Source organism: Lolium perenne, chromosome 4, assembly GCF_019359855.2.
Source record: "Lolium perenne isolate Kyuss_39 chromosome 4, Kyuss_2.0, whole genome shotgun sequence".
NCBI classification, from domain to species: Eukaryota; Viridiplantae; Streptophyta; class Magnoliopsida; order Poales; family Poaceae; genus Lolium; species Lolium perenne.
In genome coordinates, this window is record NC_067247.2 from 254,089,071 (window position 1) to 254,110,208 (window position 21,138).

A 21,138-nucleotide genomic window follows, 5' to 3' on the forward strand; every position below is an offset into this window, starting at 1 on the left:
CTAGCTTATCTGTGTGGCTTGACTTGATTCAATTGATCCATTTGATCAATTAAATGTCAGTGATGGCTTACTGATTAATTCTGTGGCTAAGTGATTCATTTTCTTTGTTGATGCTGATGCTCAAGCATCACTATGCTGCTGCTTACTTGTGCTGTTGCTCAATCAAGCTTACTGGACTAGATCCAGTAGCTATTATGCAGTGATTAAACTGTGTTGCCTTATATTATGCTACTGTCAGTACTAAGCATGGATCTGTGATAAATTCATGCTTGTATTAATTAAGTTATGATGAACTGCTTATGCAGTAATGATTTAAATGACTTGCTTGCAAATGAATTGGCTATTCATGATTATTTAGCAAGCAAATGAATCTGAATCCATTCCTGGATAATGATGTGCTATAGTTGGCTTTCTTTTATTTGGTGCTAAGTGTGATGTGACCTCAGTAGCCTTGCTACTGATTGGTTGCTCACCTATTTAATTGGATCTTGTGGCTACTCAACCTTTGCTTGCATATTTGGGGATCATACTAGATATGAATGCCAATATGCTTGCCTGATGAAATCTAGGGTTTACTGATGGTTACTAGCTTAGGATTTATTGTGTAGTCTTTATTAGCTGCTAATCCTTGCAATACATCTACTGGTGCTATCTGTGCATATGATATGGCTAGTGTGTGCATCTGTGCATGTTTGCTAGCTTCTGTGTATAAGATCTGTATCTAGATGCTTTCCATTTTTAGTGGCTTTTAGACTGGCAGTAATCCTTGGTGAAAACCAAGTGATGATCTACCCACTTGAGCATCTGCTCAATCCCATGATTATATCATGCATATTGTATGGATCAGATCCATTGGATCTGTCCAGGAACTTGGTATACCTTGTTCCAGCTCCTAGAGTGAAATATTTGGTTGTTGCAGACTTGGGGTTTTGTGCACAGCCCTTCACCTCCAGATTCTGGTTGAGCTTCTCAGGTCACCATGATTCCTGGGGATGAGTGGTTGTGTGTTGGTTCTGTTCTTGACAAGAACTGGATGAACTTGTGTTGGTTCTAGCTTCACCCTTACCTGGTGAATTATCAATCTGGTCGACTGTCATGGTTCTAGGGTTTGTGTGCTATTTATATGGTCCCTACTTCTACTCTGGCCATGACACACAAGCCTGGGTTGCTTTGTGACTCACCCCTTGCATTGCCTTGCTGTTGCTTGATCAGCAACAACCCTCATATGCTGAAACTTGAGCCCACTGTGGCTGCTCAGTTCTGGTCTGCCTATGCCTATCTTGTGCTGTCCAAGAATTTGGACAAGCACAAGTGTGCAGTGAGAGTGTTCACTGTCCAAACTGAATTTCTGTGTTGTTTTGCTAACTGTCCAAACTGAATTTCTAACACTTACATTCTGGCTAGCACTTTGTTATTTATTTTGCAGGTTTGAAGTGGAATATGACCAGAAGATTATCCTCAAGTCACATAGTCTAGGTTTTAGTTTAGAATAACTTGTAATTTTCCCTTTTTATTTCTGATCATTATGTCTCAATTCTTGTATCAAGAATATTGTAAAGACTTTGTAATTTGTGTTGTATATCAATAAAGCTCAAGTTTTGTTTATGAGCTTTTGTATTATGTAATGTTTATATTCTTGATTAAATATTGTATTTGATATTCACTTTGAAATTCAAAGTGATTTGAATTTATAACTTGTGTTTGAATTATGAATTCATTGTTTATATTGTGTGTTGTTCATTGTTAAATGTGTTGACACTTATCAAATGCAATCATTCCCCAAAGTAATAAGATACAAAAGAGATCATGTCGAAATTGCCCTAACTCACATTGCCTAACCCTAAGTGCAAAATGAGAGAGAACCTCGATCCCTCTTAGGTTTAGTTGCAATAAGGCGCGAAAATTTCCCCCGTTTTGCGATGAAATGCACATCCCATTTCTAAATCTACCCTTCGTTGTTCCTATGTTCTGGGTTATTACACAAAGTCAACACAAAACTCAATTACCTCCTCATTTCCATAGCCCTTGGCGATGCTTCCTTCTGGCCTAGCACGGTTACGAACATATTTCTTTAATACTCCCATGAACCTCTCGAAGGGGAACATATTGTGTAGAAATTCAGGACCGAGAATGGAAATCTCTTCGACTAGGTGAACCAGGAGGTGTGTCATAATATTGAAGAAGGATGGCGGGAACACCAACTCGAAACTGACAAGACATTGGATCACATCGTTCTGTAACCGTGGTAGAACTTCTGGATTGATTACCTTCTGAGAGATTGCATTGAGGAATGCACATAGCTTCACAATGGCTACTCGAACATTTTCCGGCAGGAGCCCCTCAAAGCAATCGGAAGCAATTGCGTCATAATCACATGGCAGTCGTGAGACTTCAGGTTTTGGAACTTTTTCTCCGCCATGTTTATTATTCCCTTTATATTGGACGAGAATCCAGACAGGACCTTCATACTGCTCAGGCATTCAAAAAAGATGACCTTCTCTTCTTTGGTCAGAGCGTAGCTGGCACGACCTTGAAACCATTCCGGATGCCGGTCATCAGGGTCTTTCAAACGTTGCTGGTCCTGCCGTGCTTCCTTTGTATCATTTGTCTTCCCATACACACCCAAGAAGCTTAGGAGGTTCACGCAAATATTCTCCGTAACGTGCATCACGTCGATTGCAGAGCGGACTTCTAGGACTTTTCAATATTCTAGCTCCCAGAATATAGATTTCTTCTTCCACATGGCTGTGTGCCCGTCAGCTCCCTTCGGAACTGATTGTCCGCCAGGACCCTTTCCAAAGATGACTTTCAAATCCTTGACCATATCAAATACCTCAGCACCAGTGCGTTCCGCAGGCTTCGGCCGGTGATCTGCCTTGCCGTTGTAATGCTTGCCTTTCTTTCTTACTGGATGAATTTTCGGAAGAAATCGACGATGCCCAAGGTACACGTTCTTCTTAAAATTTGGCAAATGTACACTTTCAGTCTCATGTAAGCAGTGCGTGCATGCATTGTATCCCTTATTTGACAGTCCCGAAAGGTTACTAAGAGCAGGCCAATCGTTGATGGTTACGAAAAGCAACGCTCGTAGGTCAAATTCCTCTTCTTTGTGCTCATCCCACACACGGACACCAGGTCTGCCCCACAGCTGTAAAAGTTCATCAACCAATGGCCTTAGGTACACATCGATGTCGTTGCCGGGTTGCTTCGGACCTTGGATGAGCACTGTGTAACACCCCAAATTTCAAAACAAAGAGAAAATAAATTTCCTTTTTCCAAAAATGAGAACCAACAAAAACTTTTCCTATATAGAGTGCTATGCTTAGTGCTCATACCTATCACTTGTGTTTTTGCCATGATGAGTGTTATTATGCTTATGTGATAAAACCTAAAACCCTAAAGTGATCAAGTGAAGATCACAAACCAAATAAAATAAAAGAGAAATAAATCAAATAAGAAAAACCCTAAACCCTAACCTTCCAAAAAATCAAATTGATCTATTTTGAGAAACCTAAAATAAAGGAAAAGACATATGTGGGCATATAGCCCTAATATGGAGATTTTGAAACCCTACCTTTCTTACTTGGCTAAATGGTGGTGAACCATTGCAAAACTTACTAAACCCTAAACCTCACCCCTCTTGACATCACTCTGGGAAAAATAAAATAAAAAGAAAAGATCTTGAGAAAAAGGCATATGCAAGCCTATGACTAAATTTTGGAAAATAATGAGCTTTGCCTTGTCTACTTTGAGTAGATGGATTGAAATACCTCAACACACTCAACAAAGCACCTATCAACCAATTCAAGTGAGAAACCAAAATAAATCCAACCTATGCATAGAGGCATATGTGCCTATGGCTATTTTTGTAAAACTTTACCCTAGGCCTTTCTACTTTATTTAGAGGATTGGAAAACCTTCATAAACCTTATCTAGTACTTCTCAAACACAATCCAAAGTGAAACAAAAGATTTTAAAAAGGAAGTAATCATGCCATAGAGGCATATGAGAGCAAAATATCAAATTTGTGAAATTGAGGATCTTGACCCTAAGACTTGTAGTGAATGGTTGGATCACTCCTATATACCCTTTTCAACACTCAACAACATCAATTGGGTCAAGCCTAGTCAAATTAAAAATCAAATGCCACATATGCATAGAGGCATATGTGACACATAGCCATTTTCACCAATTCCTGTCTTAGGCACTTCTACTTTGACCAAATGGTGTGAAACCATCTCTAAACCTAATCTAACACCAAATAAACCTCACTCTTGTCAAAATGAAGCAAAGAAAAATAAAAGAATAAAAGTTAGAAATTCACAAAACCCTCACATATGGCTTATGCCATTTTTATAAATTTTGACCCTAGACCATTTTGGTCTTCACCATTAGTTGAATGATGTTACTAAACACTTGTTACACCTTTTGGAATCAAAGAAACACAAATCAAATGATTTTCAAACTCAAATTGTGCTTACATGTGATAATGGTCAAAACTGCCAATTATATTTTGGTCACTACTTTGAGCCTCTCTATTTCAAGTTTTTCAAACTAAACTTTCCTAATTCTTTGCATGTCATCCAAGAGCACATCAAGGAGAACAACTTCGGTAAAGACCACCATGCCAAATTCATCTTGGATCAAAAATTATGCTCATGCAAAGTTGAGACTTTTTAATATGAACAACAATCTCACTTTGTCAAAATTTGCTATTCTTTGATTTGTAAAATTCCACCACCTCACATAGTTGTCTCTGGTCATTTATAACTCAACTAAACCCACACAATTCAAATCTTGCAACCTTTGAACTCAAGTGAATTTGGACAAAATTCATCAATTTGCAATTATGGAACTATGCAACACTATTGGAAATAGTGATCTACCCCAAACCCTACTGCCCCCTTTCACTCCATCTTGCTCCCCTGTCCCCTCTCTTCCTACACCTGCACAGCAACCCTAAGGGGACAAGAAAACCTAGCCCTAGACCACACCATGCCGGCCATGTTCCTTTCCCTCTCTTCTCCTTCCTCCCTAACCTTGGCCAAGATGTCACAGAGCTCCACCTCGACCTCCTACCACTGCTAGAACCCGCCATAGCCGGAGAGAGGCACCACAGTGCTGGCACACGTCGCGCCCAGAGCTGCCCAGGGCCATGCCGAGGACGTCGTGGGCGCGCCCACAGACGCGCAAGGCCACGCGCCGTTCCAACGCTCGCCGCCACCCCTAGCCCCCCTCTCTGCACCGCGAGCCTCGCCGCCGCCACACGAATCCGCCAGACACGCGCCCGTATCCTCGCGAGCGCCGTCGCCGTCGACCAGCTCGCCATTTTCCCGCGCCATGCCGCCAGAGCTCGACGTCGCCCGCACTCACCTGGCCGTCCCCCACCTCGCCAGCAAGCGCGCTAGCTTCGCCTTGCCGCCGCCTACGCAGCCCTGCCCTCGACAACCCCTCTCCATCGCCGGAATCGCCGCGACCTGGTCGAGTTCCCCGCAGACCCTCGGCCACCTCGAGCGCCTATAAAAGGAGAGCTCATCCTCCTCCTCTGAGCACACCAGTCGCCTCTCCTCCCTCCTCTGAGCCTCCTCACACCTTCTCCGATCCACATTGCTCACCACCGCCGCCCAATTCCAACCTCGCTGCCTGTACTCCACCGCAGAAGCCGCCGGAGCTAGACGCCACCCCAGGACCTGCGACTTGTTCGAGGAGCGTCGCCGTCCTCGACAACGCCACCCTGCATCGTCACCGACCGTCGCCGGAGCCCCAGCTCGCCGTCGACCCCCGTGCCTCGCCGCGCCAGTAAGCCTTCTCGTCGGAGAAGACGACGATCGTGCACCGCACGATCGCGTTGTAATCCAACGGCTGTCTCTCCCCCGTACCGATTCGGGTTTTAAAACCCAGTGACAGGTGGGGTCTACTGTCAGTTGGCCCGTGGCGCGTTGAAATGTTACTGGTCCAGCCCAGTTCGCCTCCCCTCATTTCGGCCCAAGTGCTTTCCCGCGCAAGCCCAAAGTTTGAATTCAAATTTTGGAAATTTAATTAATTCCTTGCAGATGCTTCTTCAAATTTAAATAGAATCAAATCTACCCAACCAAATTTGATGAATTATATATTGTTGGAAAGCTTATGAAATGCTTGATCCAACCACACTGGTCTCACATTGAAATTCTTTATAGAATTAATGTAGCAAAATAAACAAGATAGGGACTTTTCTGCCTTAGAATAATTATTAAAAATCAACCACAAATGATTTTAAGTTAATTCCAACTCCTATAAATCACATTACACTTGTACTAATTGTTTATGCAAAAATATACTATGCTTACTTTGAATGATCATGGCCTAGATTAATTAAAGGACTATATGGCTATTTCTAGTCAAAGATATTGTCCAAAACTATTAATAAATCATAGGGGAGTTTTTCTCTCACTTAAATCTTGTCATGAACAATTCAAAATGAGGTAGAGACTCTGGTCATATATGTCTCAAATGAATTGTTGATGATATTAAATCACCTCAATAGTAGTTGTTAACTTAGTTACAACTATGTGTTAAATCATATGAGAGGTATTCCTCTCATTTAAATCTTGTTCTCAAGTAATTCAACATGAGGTAGTGACCATGGTCTATAAAATCTCATATTGAGTTATTTGGTGACATTAAATCACTACCATGTTAGTATTAAATTGTATGAGGTATGGAACCTCATTTAACTCATTTTTTCAGATGATAAGTATGAAGAGGTTGACTTTGGTCAACCTAGGTCATATATTATTCATAAGAGAAATTAAATCTTAATAAGATAATGAGAGGAAATTATTTCTCTAAGTAATTAAAAGTAACACCTAAGTTAGTATGAGAGGAAATTATTTTTCTTAAATAAGAAAAACACATTCACCAACTTAATAGTAAGGTGTGATGCTAGTTTAAGTTGTGTGAATCATGTGTGTGCTTAGTTTAGTAAATAAGTTTGGTATGATGATTGTGTATCCCGTATTGTATTTTAGACGCTAGTACCGGAGACTATCAAGAGGAAGAGGTCTTCTACCAAGAGGAAGAGCAAGAAAACTTTGATCACATCACCAACCAAGGCAAGCTATTACCAATGCAAGCTAGACTATTGCAAGTTATAATGTTTCAAGTTAACACCAATGCAAGATAATACTCTTGCAAAGTGCAAAGCTCACCATGAGCAAGGCATTACCCCATTTACTTTATGCTTATGATCCTATTTCCCAGTTTTACTTTACAAGCTTTATTTACTTTTGTTTTATCAAAGTACTTCTGATTTATGATTCACTTGATTAGTATTGGATTAGTACAAGAGTATCAAGGTTAGCCTAGAAGCAAAGCAAATTACTTAGCCCCTCATACCTAGATGCTAGTGCTAAATTAAAGGTGACTACCCTAGTTGGGAACTTGTGAAATGAAATGACTTTGAAAACCTTGGAATGATGAGTCATTTTATTTGAAGATTTTGAAGGTGAATATGATCTGTGAATGACTTGGTGAACTTTACAAAAACTGATGGTTGGGTTCGGATGCGATACCATTCCAATTTTACAAGTACCCCCACAATACCTGAATCTGGGTAAGGCTTAGCTGGAAATTTAGGTGTCTTAGTATGGGTTCCCTCTGAACAAGCGTCATAGGGGTTATGCCGAGGCTGCCTCCGTTGAAAGTGAAATGACGTGAATTGAGGTGAATTGTACGACCAAGCCCTGTGCAGTTCCCGGGTTGGCGGTTTGCCTTCACCGGGAGGCCAAACTCATGGGGAGAGGTGCATATACTAGGGTATGTAAATGAAAGGTTAGGATTGGTAGTTCGCGTACTGCGTACGATAAATCAGGGCCAGTTACCCCTGACGAACTATTGCAATTGTTGTGGCACAAGTGTACAACCTCTGCAGAGTTAAACCTATTCGAATAGCCGCGTCCGCGGTCATGGACAGTTGGGAAGGCCATACTGTTCCGTCATCAGAACTTTTCTAAAAACTATGAATGGTGACTTGTGAATTTGAACTTGAAAGGTGACATTGACTTTGAATCACAACGAAGTTGTGGGAATGACACTAATGTTCCCACTTGAGTTAGTTAGCACATGAAGAGTTGTTTACTAAAATGTTTGTGAACTAAAATTGGCTTTATGCAAAATAAACTAGAGCTTAGCACCCCTTACTAGAATTGTTAGCACTTACATTAGTATTATTTTGCGAGTACTTTAAAGTACTCACGGCTGTGTCCCTGGCTATTCAAATGGCCAGACTATGAAGAGGAGCAGAACTATCAAGATGACGACCAGCAGGACGCCTACGACAACTAGGGAATCTTCTGACGTCAGACGTTGGCCTGTGGACTAGAGAGTCCCTTCTACTTCCGCTTCCGCTATGAAACTATGAACTTTGTGTCTGTTGATCAATAGATCAACTATTTGTGTAATATTGGATCATGTGATCTCTATTTGTAAGACGACTATGGTATGTAATGAATGATGACTTATGGTATTCAACTGTTATGTCTCGCAACAACAATATTCCTGGGATTGCGATGTATGGCATAACAGGCATCTGGACTTAAAAATCCGGGTGTTGACAAGTTGGTATCAGAGCCATTGTTTGACCTTAGAGGACCCTAGTTAGAATGGATGTCAAAAAAACTTAGTTTCAAAACCAAAGAAGTGAATACTTGGAAAAACTTATTCTCCCTCTCATCCTTGAGATCTTTTTCAAAAATGAGAAATTCATGCCCTAATTTTTCCTTGTAGAACTACCTAAAACTTTGCACACTTGACTACATCTTTAACTTACTTATCCTAATTGCTCACAGATGGAGTACCAATGGGAGTTCTATCAGCTTGGTCCCGGAGGCGACCTAAGGTTCGAAAAGGATTTGAAGCAACTAGTGGAATATCTAGGACACCCGTATCCCGAGTTCTTCGGAATACCCCTCAACAACCACTCCGAAGAAACACCTCGGTGGGAAGTTTCTACTGATCTACGAAGAAATCTTGGAGCCCCGGTATGGGAAACCATCTGGATTTTTGTAACGGGAAACACTTGGAAGGAAGGACTAGTCAGAGCTATGCAAGAAGCAATTTCCCGTCTGTGTGGACAAAATGAGAACAAGATCAAGAACACTCGCTTCATCTACTACCCAAGACATGACTCCATGGGACGATCGATGGCCATGCCCCCACACACGGAGATGAACCCCTATGTAGCACACCAAGACTTCAGGCTGTACAAAACCCGCAGGGATTTGGACAACGCCCTCGCCTCTCGCCAAGCACATCACCCGTGAAGACGAAGAATCCACCCGGAAGAGTAGTATCACCCCAGCACTTAAGTAGGTGTGAGTTGTATCAGGATCCCCTTGTATCGTAGAGCGAATGAATGGTTCTTCAAACCAACGGTGTGTTAGATTTGTAATGTGTGATGTTTGGTATGAATGAAAAAGTGTTGTTGGTTATACCCCCCTCAACACTACTCAAATGTTTAAATTTTGAACTTCGTGAACTCTAATTCAAAACAAACCGTAGAAATTTCCCTCTTATCTTATCATCCACTCCGATGTTCAGATGGCCCCACCAACCCGCAACGCCACCCAAGATGCCATGTTGCAGATGCTAGAGATGATGATGGCAGACCGAGAAGCCGAGAGAGCTGAACGCCAAGCCAACATTGCTGCACTGCAACAGCTCGCTCAGAACAACAACGGCCATGGAAACCACGACCACCCTGGGTCAAAACTGAAGAACTTTCAGAACACCAACCCACCTATCTTCAACAGGACCGAAGAGCCCCTCGATGCCGATGACTGGCTCCAGACAATGGAGAACAACCTCGAAGTTGCGGGAGTTGAAGCCACCGAGAAAGTAGTATTCGCCACCCACTACCTGTCAGGACCTGCACGAGCCTGGTGGACCAGCGCTCGTGCCATGAATGCAGGACAGATGATGACCTGGGAAGACTTCAAGCTGAAGTTTAGCAAGTACCATGTGCCCCAAGGACTGATCAAGAAGATGAGAGACGAGTTCCGGGAACTCAAGCAAGGAAGAATGTCCGTGGTGGAATACCGCGACAGGTTTCTTACTCTGTCAAGGTACGCCCCGGATGAGACCGACACCAACGAGAAAAGGAAGGAGAGATTTCTGAACGGATTACATGATGAAATGCAAACTGTGTTAGTGAACATTCCATTCGCTGACCTCGAAGCCCTGGTGGACTCAGCCATCCAGATGGAAGGGAAGCTTCACCAAGCCAACGAGAACCGCAAACGCCGGATGATGAACCAGCATGGGTCCAGCAATACCCGGAAGTACCGCAACAACTCATCTGGAGGATATACTCCAAAGTACAAGAAGCCCCCTGCTCAGAACTACCGCCCAAACTACACCAACAACCACGGAGGACCCCCGAAGCCCGGAGGCAACAACAACAACGGGAACAACAACAACACTGGCCCTAGGACTGGAAGCAATGCCATCCCTGTCGCCAACAAGGACAAGGCCACCATCACTTGTTATGAGTGTGGTGTAGTGGGGCACCACTCCAACGAGTGTCCCAAGAGGCTCGCCAAACTCGCCGGCAACACCGCTGAACCTGCTCAGAACCAACGCCGCTTTGCCGCAAGAAAGAACCCGAACAACAATGGCCGCTACTACAACATGACGGCCACCGAAGCTCAAGAAGCACCTCAGAACATGCCAAGTATGTTCCCTGCTAAATCATATCGCCCAATCTCTCTTAGGAACCTAACTTTTCTTAAAATCTCGGGACGAGATTTGTTTAAGGGGGAAGGGTTTGTAACACCCCAAATTTCAAAACAAAGAGAAAATAAATTTCCTTTTTCCAAAAATGAGAACCAACAAAAACTTTTCCTATATAGAGTGCTATGCTTAGTGCTCATACCTATCACTTGTGTTTTTGCCATGATGAGTGTTATTATGCTTATGTGATAAAACCTAAAACCCTAAAGTGATCAAGTGAAGATCACAAACCAAATAAAATAAAAGAGAAAGAAATCAAATAAGACAAACCCTAAACCCTAACCTTCCCAAAAATCAAATTGATCTATTTTGAGAAACCTAAAATAAAGGAAAAGACATATGTGGGCATATAGCCCTAATATGGAGATTTTGAAACCCTACCTTTCTTACTTGGCTAAATGGTGGTGAACCATTGCAAAACTTACTAAACCCTAAACCTCACCCCTCTTGACATCACTCTGGGAAAAATAAAATAAAAAGAAAAGATCTTAAGAAAAAGGCATATGCAAGCCTATGACTAAATTTTGGAAAATAATGAGCTTTGCCTTGTCTACTTTGAGTAGATGGATTGAAATACCTCAACACACTCAACAAAGCACCTATCAACCAATTCAAGTGAGAAACCAAAATAAATCCAACCTATGCATAGAGGCATATGTGCCTATGGCTGTTTTTGTAAAACTTTACCCTAGGCCTTTCTACTTTATTTAGAGGATTGGAAAACCTTCATAAACCTTATCTAGTACTTCTCAAACACAATCCAAAGTGAAACAAAATATTTTAAAAAGAAAGTAATCATGCCATAGATGCATATGAGAGCAAAATATCAAATTTGTGAAATTGAGGATCTTGACCCTAAGACTTGTAGTGAATGGTTAGATCACTCCTATATACCCTTTTCAACACTCAACAACATCAATTGGGTCAAGCCTAGTCAAATTAAAAATCAAATGCCACATATGCATAGAGGCATATGTGACACATAGCCATTTTCACCAATTCCTGTCTTAGGCACTTCTACTTTGACCAAATGGTGTGAAACCATCTCTAAACCTAATCTAACACCAAATAAACCTCACTCTTGTCAAAATGAAGCAAAGAAAAATAAAAGAATAAAAGTTAGAAATTCACAAAACCCTCGCATATGGCTTATGCCATTTTTATAAATTTTGACCCTAGACCATTTTGGTCTTCACCATTAGTTGAATGATGTTACTAAACACTTGTTACACCTTTTGGAATCAAAGAAACACAAATCAAATGATTTTCAAACTCAAATTGTGCTTACATGTGATAATGGTCAAAACTGCCATTATATTTTGGTCACTACTTTGAGCCTCTCTATTTCAAGTTTTTCAAACTAAACTTTCCTAATTCTTTGCATGTCATCCAAGAGCACATCAAGGAGAACAAATTTGGTAAAGACCACCATGCCAAATTCATCTTGGATCAAAAATTATGCTCATGCAAAGTTGAGACTTTTTAATATGAACAACAATCTCACTTTGTCAAAATTTGCTATTCTTTGATTTGTAAAATTCCACCACCTCACATAGTTGTCTCTGGTCATTTATAACTCAACTAAACCCACACAATTCAAATCTTGCAACCTTTGAACTCAAGTGAATTTGGACAAAATTCATCAATTTGCAATTATGGAACTATGCAACACTATTGGAAATAGTGATCTACCCCAAACCCTACTGCCCCCTTTCACTCCATCTTGCTCCCCTGTCCCCTCTCTTCCTACACCTGCACAGCAACCCTAAGGGGACAAGAAAACCTAGCCCTAGACCACACCATGCCGGCCATGTTCCTTTCCCTCTCTTCTCCTTCCTCCCTAACCTTGGCCAAGATGTCCCAGAGCTCCACCTCGACCTCCTACCACTGCTAGAACCCGCCATAGCCGGAGAGAGGCACCACAGTGCTGGCACACGTCGCGCCCAGAGCTGCCCAGGGCCATGCCGAGGACGTCGTGGGCGCGCCCACAGACGCGCAAGGCCACGCGCCGTTCCAACGCTCGTCGCCACCCCTGGCCCCCCTCTCTGCACCGCGAGCCTCGCCGCCGCCACACGAATCCGCCAGACACGCGCCCGTATCCTCGCGAGCGCCGTCGCCGTCGACCAGCTCGCCATTTTCCCGCGCCGTGCCGCCAGAGCTCGACGTCGCCCGCACTCACCTGGCCGTCCCCCACCTTGCCAGCAAGCGCGCTAGCTTCGCCTTGCCGCCGCCTACGCAGCCCTGCCCTCAACAACCCCTCTCCATCGCCGGAATCGTCGCGACCTGGTCGAGTTCCCCGCAGACCCTCGGCCACCTCGACCGTCTATAAAAGGAGAGCTCATCCTCCTCCTCTGAGCACACCAGTCGCCTCTCCTCCCTCCTCTGAGCCTCCTCGCACCTTCTCCGATCCACATTGCTCACCACCGCCACCCAATTCCAACCTCGCTGCCCGTACTCCACCGCAGAAGCCGCCGGAGCTAGACGCCACCCCAGGACCTGCGACTTGTTCGAGGAGCGTCACCGTCCTCAACAACGCCACCCTGCATCGTCGCCGACCGTCGCTGGAGCCCCAGCTCACCGTCGACCCCCGTGCCTCGCCGCGCCAGTAAGCCTTCTCGTCGGAGAAGACGACGATCGTGCGCCGCACGATCGCGTTGTAATCCAACGGCTGTCTCTCCCCCGTACCGATTCGGGTTTTAAAACCCAGTGACAGTGGGGTCCCATCGTCGATTGGCCCGTGGCGCGTTGAAATGTTACTGGGCCAGCCCAGTTCGCCTCCCCTCATTTCGGCCCAAGTGCTTTCCCGCGCAAGCCCAAAGTTTGAATTCAAATTTTGGAAATTTAATTAATTCCTTGCAGATGCTTCTTCAAATTTAAATAGAATCAAATCTACCCAACCAAATTTGATGAATTATATATTGTTGGAAAGCTTATGAAATGATTGATCCAACCACACTGGTCTCACATTGAAATTCTTTATAGAATTAATGCAGCAAAATAAACAATACAGGGACTTTTCTTCCTTAGAATAATTATTAAAAATCAACCACAAATGATTTTAAGTTAATTCCAACTCCTATAAATCACATTACACTTGTACTAATTGTTTATGCAAAAATATACTATGCTTACTTTGAATGATCATGGCCTAGATTAATTAAAGTACTATATGGCTATTTCTAGTCAAAGATATTGTCCAAAACTATTAATAAATCATAGGGGAGTTTTTCTCTCACTTAAATCTTGTCATGAACAATTCAAAATGAGGTAGAGACTCTGGTCATATATGTCTCAAATGAATTGTTGATGATATTAAATCACCTCAATAGTAGTTGTTAACTTAGTTACAACTATGTGTTAAATCATATGAGAGGTATTCCTCTCATTTAAATCTTGTTCTCAAGTAATTCAACATGAGTTAGTGACCATGGTCTATAAAATCTCATATTGAGTTGTTTGGTGACATTAAATCACTACCATGTTAGTATTAAATTGTATGAGGTATGGAACCTCATTTAACTCATTTTCTCAGATGATAAGTATGAAGAGGTTGACTTTGGTCAACCTAGGTCATATATTATTCATAAGAGAAATTAAATCTTAATAAGATAATGAGAGGAAATTATTTCTCTAAGTAATTAAAAGTAACACCTAAGTTAGTATGAGAGGAAATTATTTTTCTTAAATAAGAAAAACACATTCACCAACTTAATAGTAAGGTGTGATGCTAGTTTAAGTTGTGTGAATCATGTGTGTGCTTAGTTTAGTAAATAAGTTTGGTATGATGATTGTGTATCCCGTATTGTATTTTAGACGCTAGTACCGGAGACTATCAAGAGGAAGAGGTCTTCTACCAAGAGGAAGAGCAAGAAAACTTTGATCACATCACCAACCAAGGCAAGCTATTACCAATGCAAGCTAGACTATTGCAAGTTATAATGTTGCAAGTTAACACCAATTCAAGATAATACTCTTGCAAAGTGCAAAGCTCACCATGAGCAAGGCATTACCCCATTTACTTTATGCTTATGATCCTATTTCCCAGTTTTACTTTACAAGTTTTATTTACTTTTGTTTTATCAAAGTACTTCTGATTTATGATTCACTTGATTAGTATTGGATTAGTACAAGAGTATCAAGGTTAGCCTAGAAGCAAAGCAAAGTACTTAGCCCCTCATACCTAGATGCTAGTGCTAAATTAAAAGTGACTACCCTAGTTGGGAACTTGTGAAATGAAATGACTTTGAAAACCTTGGAATGATGAGTCATTTTATTTGAAACATTTTGAAGGTGAATATGATCTGTGAATGACTTGGTGAACTTTACAAAAACTGATGGTTGGGTTCGGATGCGATATCATTCCAATTTTACAAGTACCCCCACAATACCTGAATCTGGGTAAGGCTTAGCTGGAAATTTAGGTGTCTTAGTATGGGTTCCCTCTGAACAAGCGTCATAGGGGTTATGCCGAGGCTGCCTCCGTTGAAAATGAAATGACGTGAATTGAGGTGAATTGTACGGCCAAGCCCTGTGCAGTTCCCGGGTTGGCGGTTTGCTTTCACCGGGAGGCCAAACTCATGGGGAGAGGTGCCTATACTAGGGTATGTAAATGAAAGGTTAGGATTGGTAGTTCGCGTACTGCGTACGATAAATCAGGGCCAGTTACCCCTGACGAACTATTGCAATTGTTGTGGCACAAGTGTACAACCTCTGCAGAGTTAAACCTATTCGAATAGCCGCGTCCGCGGTCATGGACAGTTGGGAAGGCCATACTGTTCCGTCATCAGAACTTTTCTAAAAACTATGAATGGTGACTTGTGAATTTGAACTTGAAAGGTGACATTGACTTTGAATCACAACGAAGTTGTGGGAATGACACTAATGTTCCCACTTGAGTTAGTTAGCACATGAAGAGTTGTTTACTAAAATGTTTGTGAACTAAAATTGGCTTTATGCAAAATAAACTAGAGCTTAGCACCCCTTACTAGAATTGTTAGCACTTACATTAGTATTAGTTTGCGAGTACTTTAAAGTACTCACGGCTGTGTCCCTGGCTATTCAAATGGCCAGACTATGAAGAGGAGCAGAACTATCAAGATGACGACCAGCAGGACGCCTACGACAACTAGGGAATCTTCTGACGTCAGACGTTGGCCTGTGGACTAGAGAGTCCCTTCTACTTACGCTTCCGCTATGAAACTATGAACTTTGTGTCTGTTGATCAATAGATCAACTATTTGTGTAATATTGGATCATGTGATCTCTATTTGTAAGACGACTATGGTATGTAATGAATGATGACTTATGGTATTCAACTGTTATGTCTCGCAACAACAATATTCCTGGGATTGCGATGTATGGCATAACAGGCATCTGGACTTAAAATCCGGGTGTTGACACACTAGCATCATAATGAACTTCCGCTTCATGCACAACCAAGGAGGAAGGTTGTAGATGCATAGAGTCACGGGCCAGGTGCTATGGCTGGAGCTCTGCTCGCCAAAAGGATTCATGCCATCTGTACTTAGACCAAATCTTATGTTCCTTGCGTCAGCTGCAAAATCTTTGAACTCTCTGTCGATCTTTTTCCATTGCGTTCCATCTGCGGGGTGTCTCAACTCCCCGTCCGACTTACGGTCCTCTTTGTGCCATCGCAACAACTTGGCATGCTCTTTGTTCCTGAACAGACGTTTCAACCGTGGTATTATAGGAGCATACCACATCACCTTGGCGGGAACCCTCTTCCTGGGTTTCTCGCCCTCAACATCGTCACCAGGGTCATCGCCTCTGATCTTATAACGCAATGCAGTGTATGCCGGGCATTCATTCAAATTCTCGTATTCACCGCGGTAGAGGATGCAGTCGTTGATGCATGCATGTATCTTCAGAACCTCTAAACCTAGAGGGCAGACAACCTTCTTTGCTTCGTACGTACTGGCGGGCAACTCGTTATTCTTTGAAAACATATTCTTCAACATTTTCAGCAAGTTTTCAAATGCCGAGTCAGCTACACCTGCCTGTGCCTTCCATTTCAGCAAATCCAGTGTGCAGCCCAGCTTTTTCAGACCATTATCGCATCCGGGGTACAGCGACTTTCTGTGATCCTCTAACATGCGATCCAAATTCTCCCTCTCCTTTTCAGTTTCGCAGCATCTCCGTGCATCAGCAATGGTCCGACCAAGATCATCAACGGGCTCATCACGTGCCTCTTCTTCACCTTCCCCTTCACCTTCCCCTTCACCTTCCCCTTCACCTTCAGCATCCTCCATGAAAGTATCACCGAAATGAGCAAGATAGCTTTCATCGATGAAATCATCCCCTTCTTCATCTTCTTCCATTATAACCCCTCTTTCTCCATGCTTGGTCCAACAATTATAGCTTGGCATGAAACCGTGCCGAAGCAGGTGCATGTGAACATCTCTTGAGGAAGAGTAACCCTTCTGATTCTTACAGGCAACACATGGACAGATCACAAAACCCCCCTGCTTGTTCGCATTAGCCACTACGAGGAAATCTTTCAAACCCGTAGTGAACTCGCCGGAGAGTCGGTTACCGTACATCCATTGCCGATTCATCTGCATTATTATAATATAAAATATATAATTAACCATCATGCATTTGTTAAACTAAGTAGCTACAAACAATATAAATTAAACAATGAACTACACACATGCATATTTTATCAATGACACACATGCATGAAAGGTTCAAGTTGCTAACCGCGATCGAGGAGGAAAAAATAAATGAGGAAGCTCAAGTGTGGCTCCAACACTTCATATCATGTTTGTTTCATGCTCTTGGGGCATTTTATCAAACACCTTGTGTGCATAAGAGGAACCAAAAGCAAACCTACATCCCCTTGTGAAGCTTATGAAGAGAAGTGGCACCAAATGGCTAAGAGCTGTGAGCTGAATCCCTTTTATAGGGATGGGCCTTTAGTCCCGGTTAGCCTGGCCAACCGCGACTAAAGGCCTTCGGGCCAGGCCTGAGGACCTTTAGTCGCGGTTGGCCTGGCCAACCGCGACTAAAGCCCCTCCCGTCCACCAGCTGGCCAGCGAGCGCGCTGGGCCCAGCTCTTTAGTCGCGGTTCGCCACCCGAACCGCGACTAAAGACCCCATTAGTCGCGGTTCCTATATTTTAGCGACTAATGGGATTGGATGGAAGGCCATTTTTCTACCGGTATGAGCAGCTCCCGCACCCGCAGCAACGTGACAAGGCTGAGCTCTGGTGGTCCGTCAGCGATGTACTGCACCTGCGCGCCGGTGGGGAGAGCGAGAACCTGGGCGGAGGAACTTGAGGAGACCTGGGAAATAGAGTCCCGGCCGGAGTGGCTCTGCGTTTCTCTGTGCCTACCTACAGAGTAAATAGTGTTGACGAGAGATGGGCAGTGACGACTGCGCTAGTCGCTCTTGGACAGAATGTCCGTGTGGACGGAAGAAGTGCACACACATGAAGGATTGTGTTTCTTCCGGATCTCAAAGCAACTAGCTTCTGATGGTACAGATTGCTTTTCCATTACTTTTTTCCGGATCTCAAAGCAACTAGCTTCTGGATGGTACAGATTGCTTCCTTACCCATACCTGCGTGAACAAAATCCACACTCTTTTTATATTTTCAACTTTTTTCTAGAAAAATTATGATCGAGACACTGACCATTATATGTGGTACTGATTTCTCATTATTTTTCTGAATGTGTTTTAAACAAGTTATAACAATATATCGATAAATATTCTCCTCGTATTTTTTCACATTGTTTTTTCTTAAACGGGCCACACTTTCCATGCCTGCATAACAAAAATACATTGTATCAAACAAATTAACACGCACACCGAGAAGTAGGGATGTAAATGGATCGGATAATGCTCTCTCCATATCCTTTACTACATTTTTTTGTCGGATTCGGAGCGGAGCGGATAATAACCGGATGTGGATTTGAATAGATTATATCATATTACGGATGCGGATCGGAAACAGAGCGGATGCGTAGCTGAAACGGACAAAATATATCGGATAGATACACGCACGAAGACATATTTACACCATTGCAAATATTGGACGGAAAGTTCCTCAAAATAATAACACAAGAGTGGCGAATAGTTCAAAATATCACCAATGTGAAGATCTCAGTATTTATTACAAAGACGAAGGTCGTACTTAAATAATACTTAAGTAAAGGTTCTCCAGCCGTTTCTTATTAAGTTTTTATTAAAGGAAAGTAAGCCACCGGCTAAGTAGGAAGCGATATCACAAACTCAAATTCTCAGCATTACATTCTTGATGTCCCACTTGTGCCACCTTTACATAAATACTAATTGGATACTTGGCCTAATGGGTTAGGCTAATATAATCGGATTATCCTAATTGAACAATCCGTCGGATAATAGCTATGTCATATCCGCTACCACATCCACTAGATATCCACATGATCAATATCCATATCCGTGTCATCCCACGGATTTAAAAAATCGCATATCATATCCTCAAAAACGGATGTGGATGCGAATTCGAAAATTATCCGTACCATTTACAACCCTACCGAGAACGTATGGGAAAGACGCCGCCGTCGCATCGCTAGAAAACCCGCTGAAGGGAAGGCCAGACCAGCAGGAGTGCAAAGCATGCAAGCGCACAAGGCTCAAATTTGTTTGGGGCACCAAGTTTTGGTATAAATATATATAGATATTTAGCAAAAAAAACTTAAAAGGGCCGGCCCTATGCCTTTTTTTAGATAAAAGGCATGGACTGTCCGATTTTAAATTAATAAAGCGCTCAGGTTCAACACAACAAGTTAAGTAAAACATGCTGCGTCACACCAGCTTGGCCAAAAGGACGCACAAGTTCATAACAACAGCCAAAGCAGCGCTCTTGGCTCACACATCACTTCTACTCCAAAGGGACTCAGGTGTCTTGGTCAAGCCTTCTTGGGCTGGTTGCGTCGTGTAGAAGCTTGAGCTCGGCGATCGCGTGCTCGATCCAGGGCCGGTCCAGAGGCTTTACCAGGGGCATCCACATCTGTAGAAACAGCATAGTTTTGAAAATAATGTTAGCGGGGTGTTTCATAAACTTTGATTCAATGGTCATCTTGTTTCTAAAAAGCCAGAGGTCCCAGGATTGTGCAATGAAAATCAGCCAAACGCATCTTCTAAATCTACCCGAGAGACTAGAGATAATAGCGTAGAGTTGGGCAAAGTTAGCGGGACACCAGCTGCAACCCAGCAGCTGGCAAGCAACGCTCTAGGCAAACACCGCCGGAGAGCAAGAGAAAAACATGTGCGCCGCGTCTTCCGGACTGCCGCACAGTTTGCAACAGCCATTGCCTGGCCCCTGCCGAGTGGCAATGTTGGTGCAGGTGAGCATCTTGTCGAGGACTAACTGCCACGAAAAGATCTTGATCTTGAGCGGGAGATGAGCCGACCAAACATCACGAAAATGAGCGATAGAGGCACCTTGTGCTAGTTTCTGATACATGGATCGGACCGAGAAGCAACCCGAAGGTTCCAGGGACCAAGACACCCTATATTGACCATGGGAGAGATTGGTTTGCTCAATGATGGCCCTCAAGCCCATACACCTGAGCCACCGTGCTCATCTGCGAGTTAGCAATGCTGAAAAGCTCTGGAAATCTATCCTTGAGAGCTCCCTGGCATGTCCATTTGTCCATCCAGAATTGAGTGCGCCTTCCATCACGGATCTCAAACTTGGCCCCAAGTTTGAAAAGGTGCTTGATCTTGTGGAGGCAACGCCAGAATTGGGAACCCCCTTGTCCCGTTCCCTCAAAGATGTTGTTGGCGGAGTTGTATTTTGCTCTGATGATCTGAGCCCAGATAGGGTTATCAGTCTGGTACAACTTCCAAATCCACTTGAGCATCAGAGCCAAATTCATTTTTTTGGAGTTAAGGAGCCCAGTCCTCCGCACTCCTTGGGTCTACAAACTGCAGGCCAGTTGACCAGATGATAGCGCCTCTTAGGGCTCGTGCCTTCCCAGTAAAATCTTGCCTGGTGCGAGTTAAACTTTGCATGAATACCATCTTGTAGCAGGAATAAACCCATTGCGAACTGGGGCAAACTAGCCAGGCAGGAGTTAGAAAGAATGAGCCGCCCTCCCGACGACATAAACTTGCCCCACCATGGCTCAACCCAGCCTGCCAGCTTACGAACCAAAAAAATCCATTGCTCCATGGTGAGCTTCCGGTCGGAGATGGGGAGGCCCAAGTAGATGAATGGGAAGGAGCCGAGCTTGCAGTTGAGCCTATCTGCGATCTGCTGTTTCCAGGCAGTTGTGGTCCCCATGACCACCACTTCAGATTTATAATAGTTAATCTTTAGGCCTGACATATCCTCAAAGCACATGAGCAGGAACTTTAAATTGG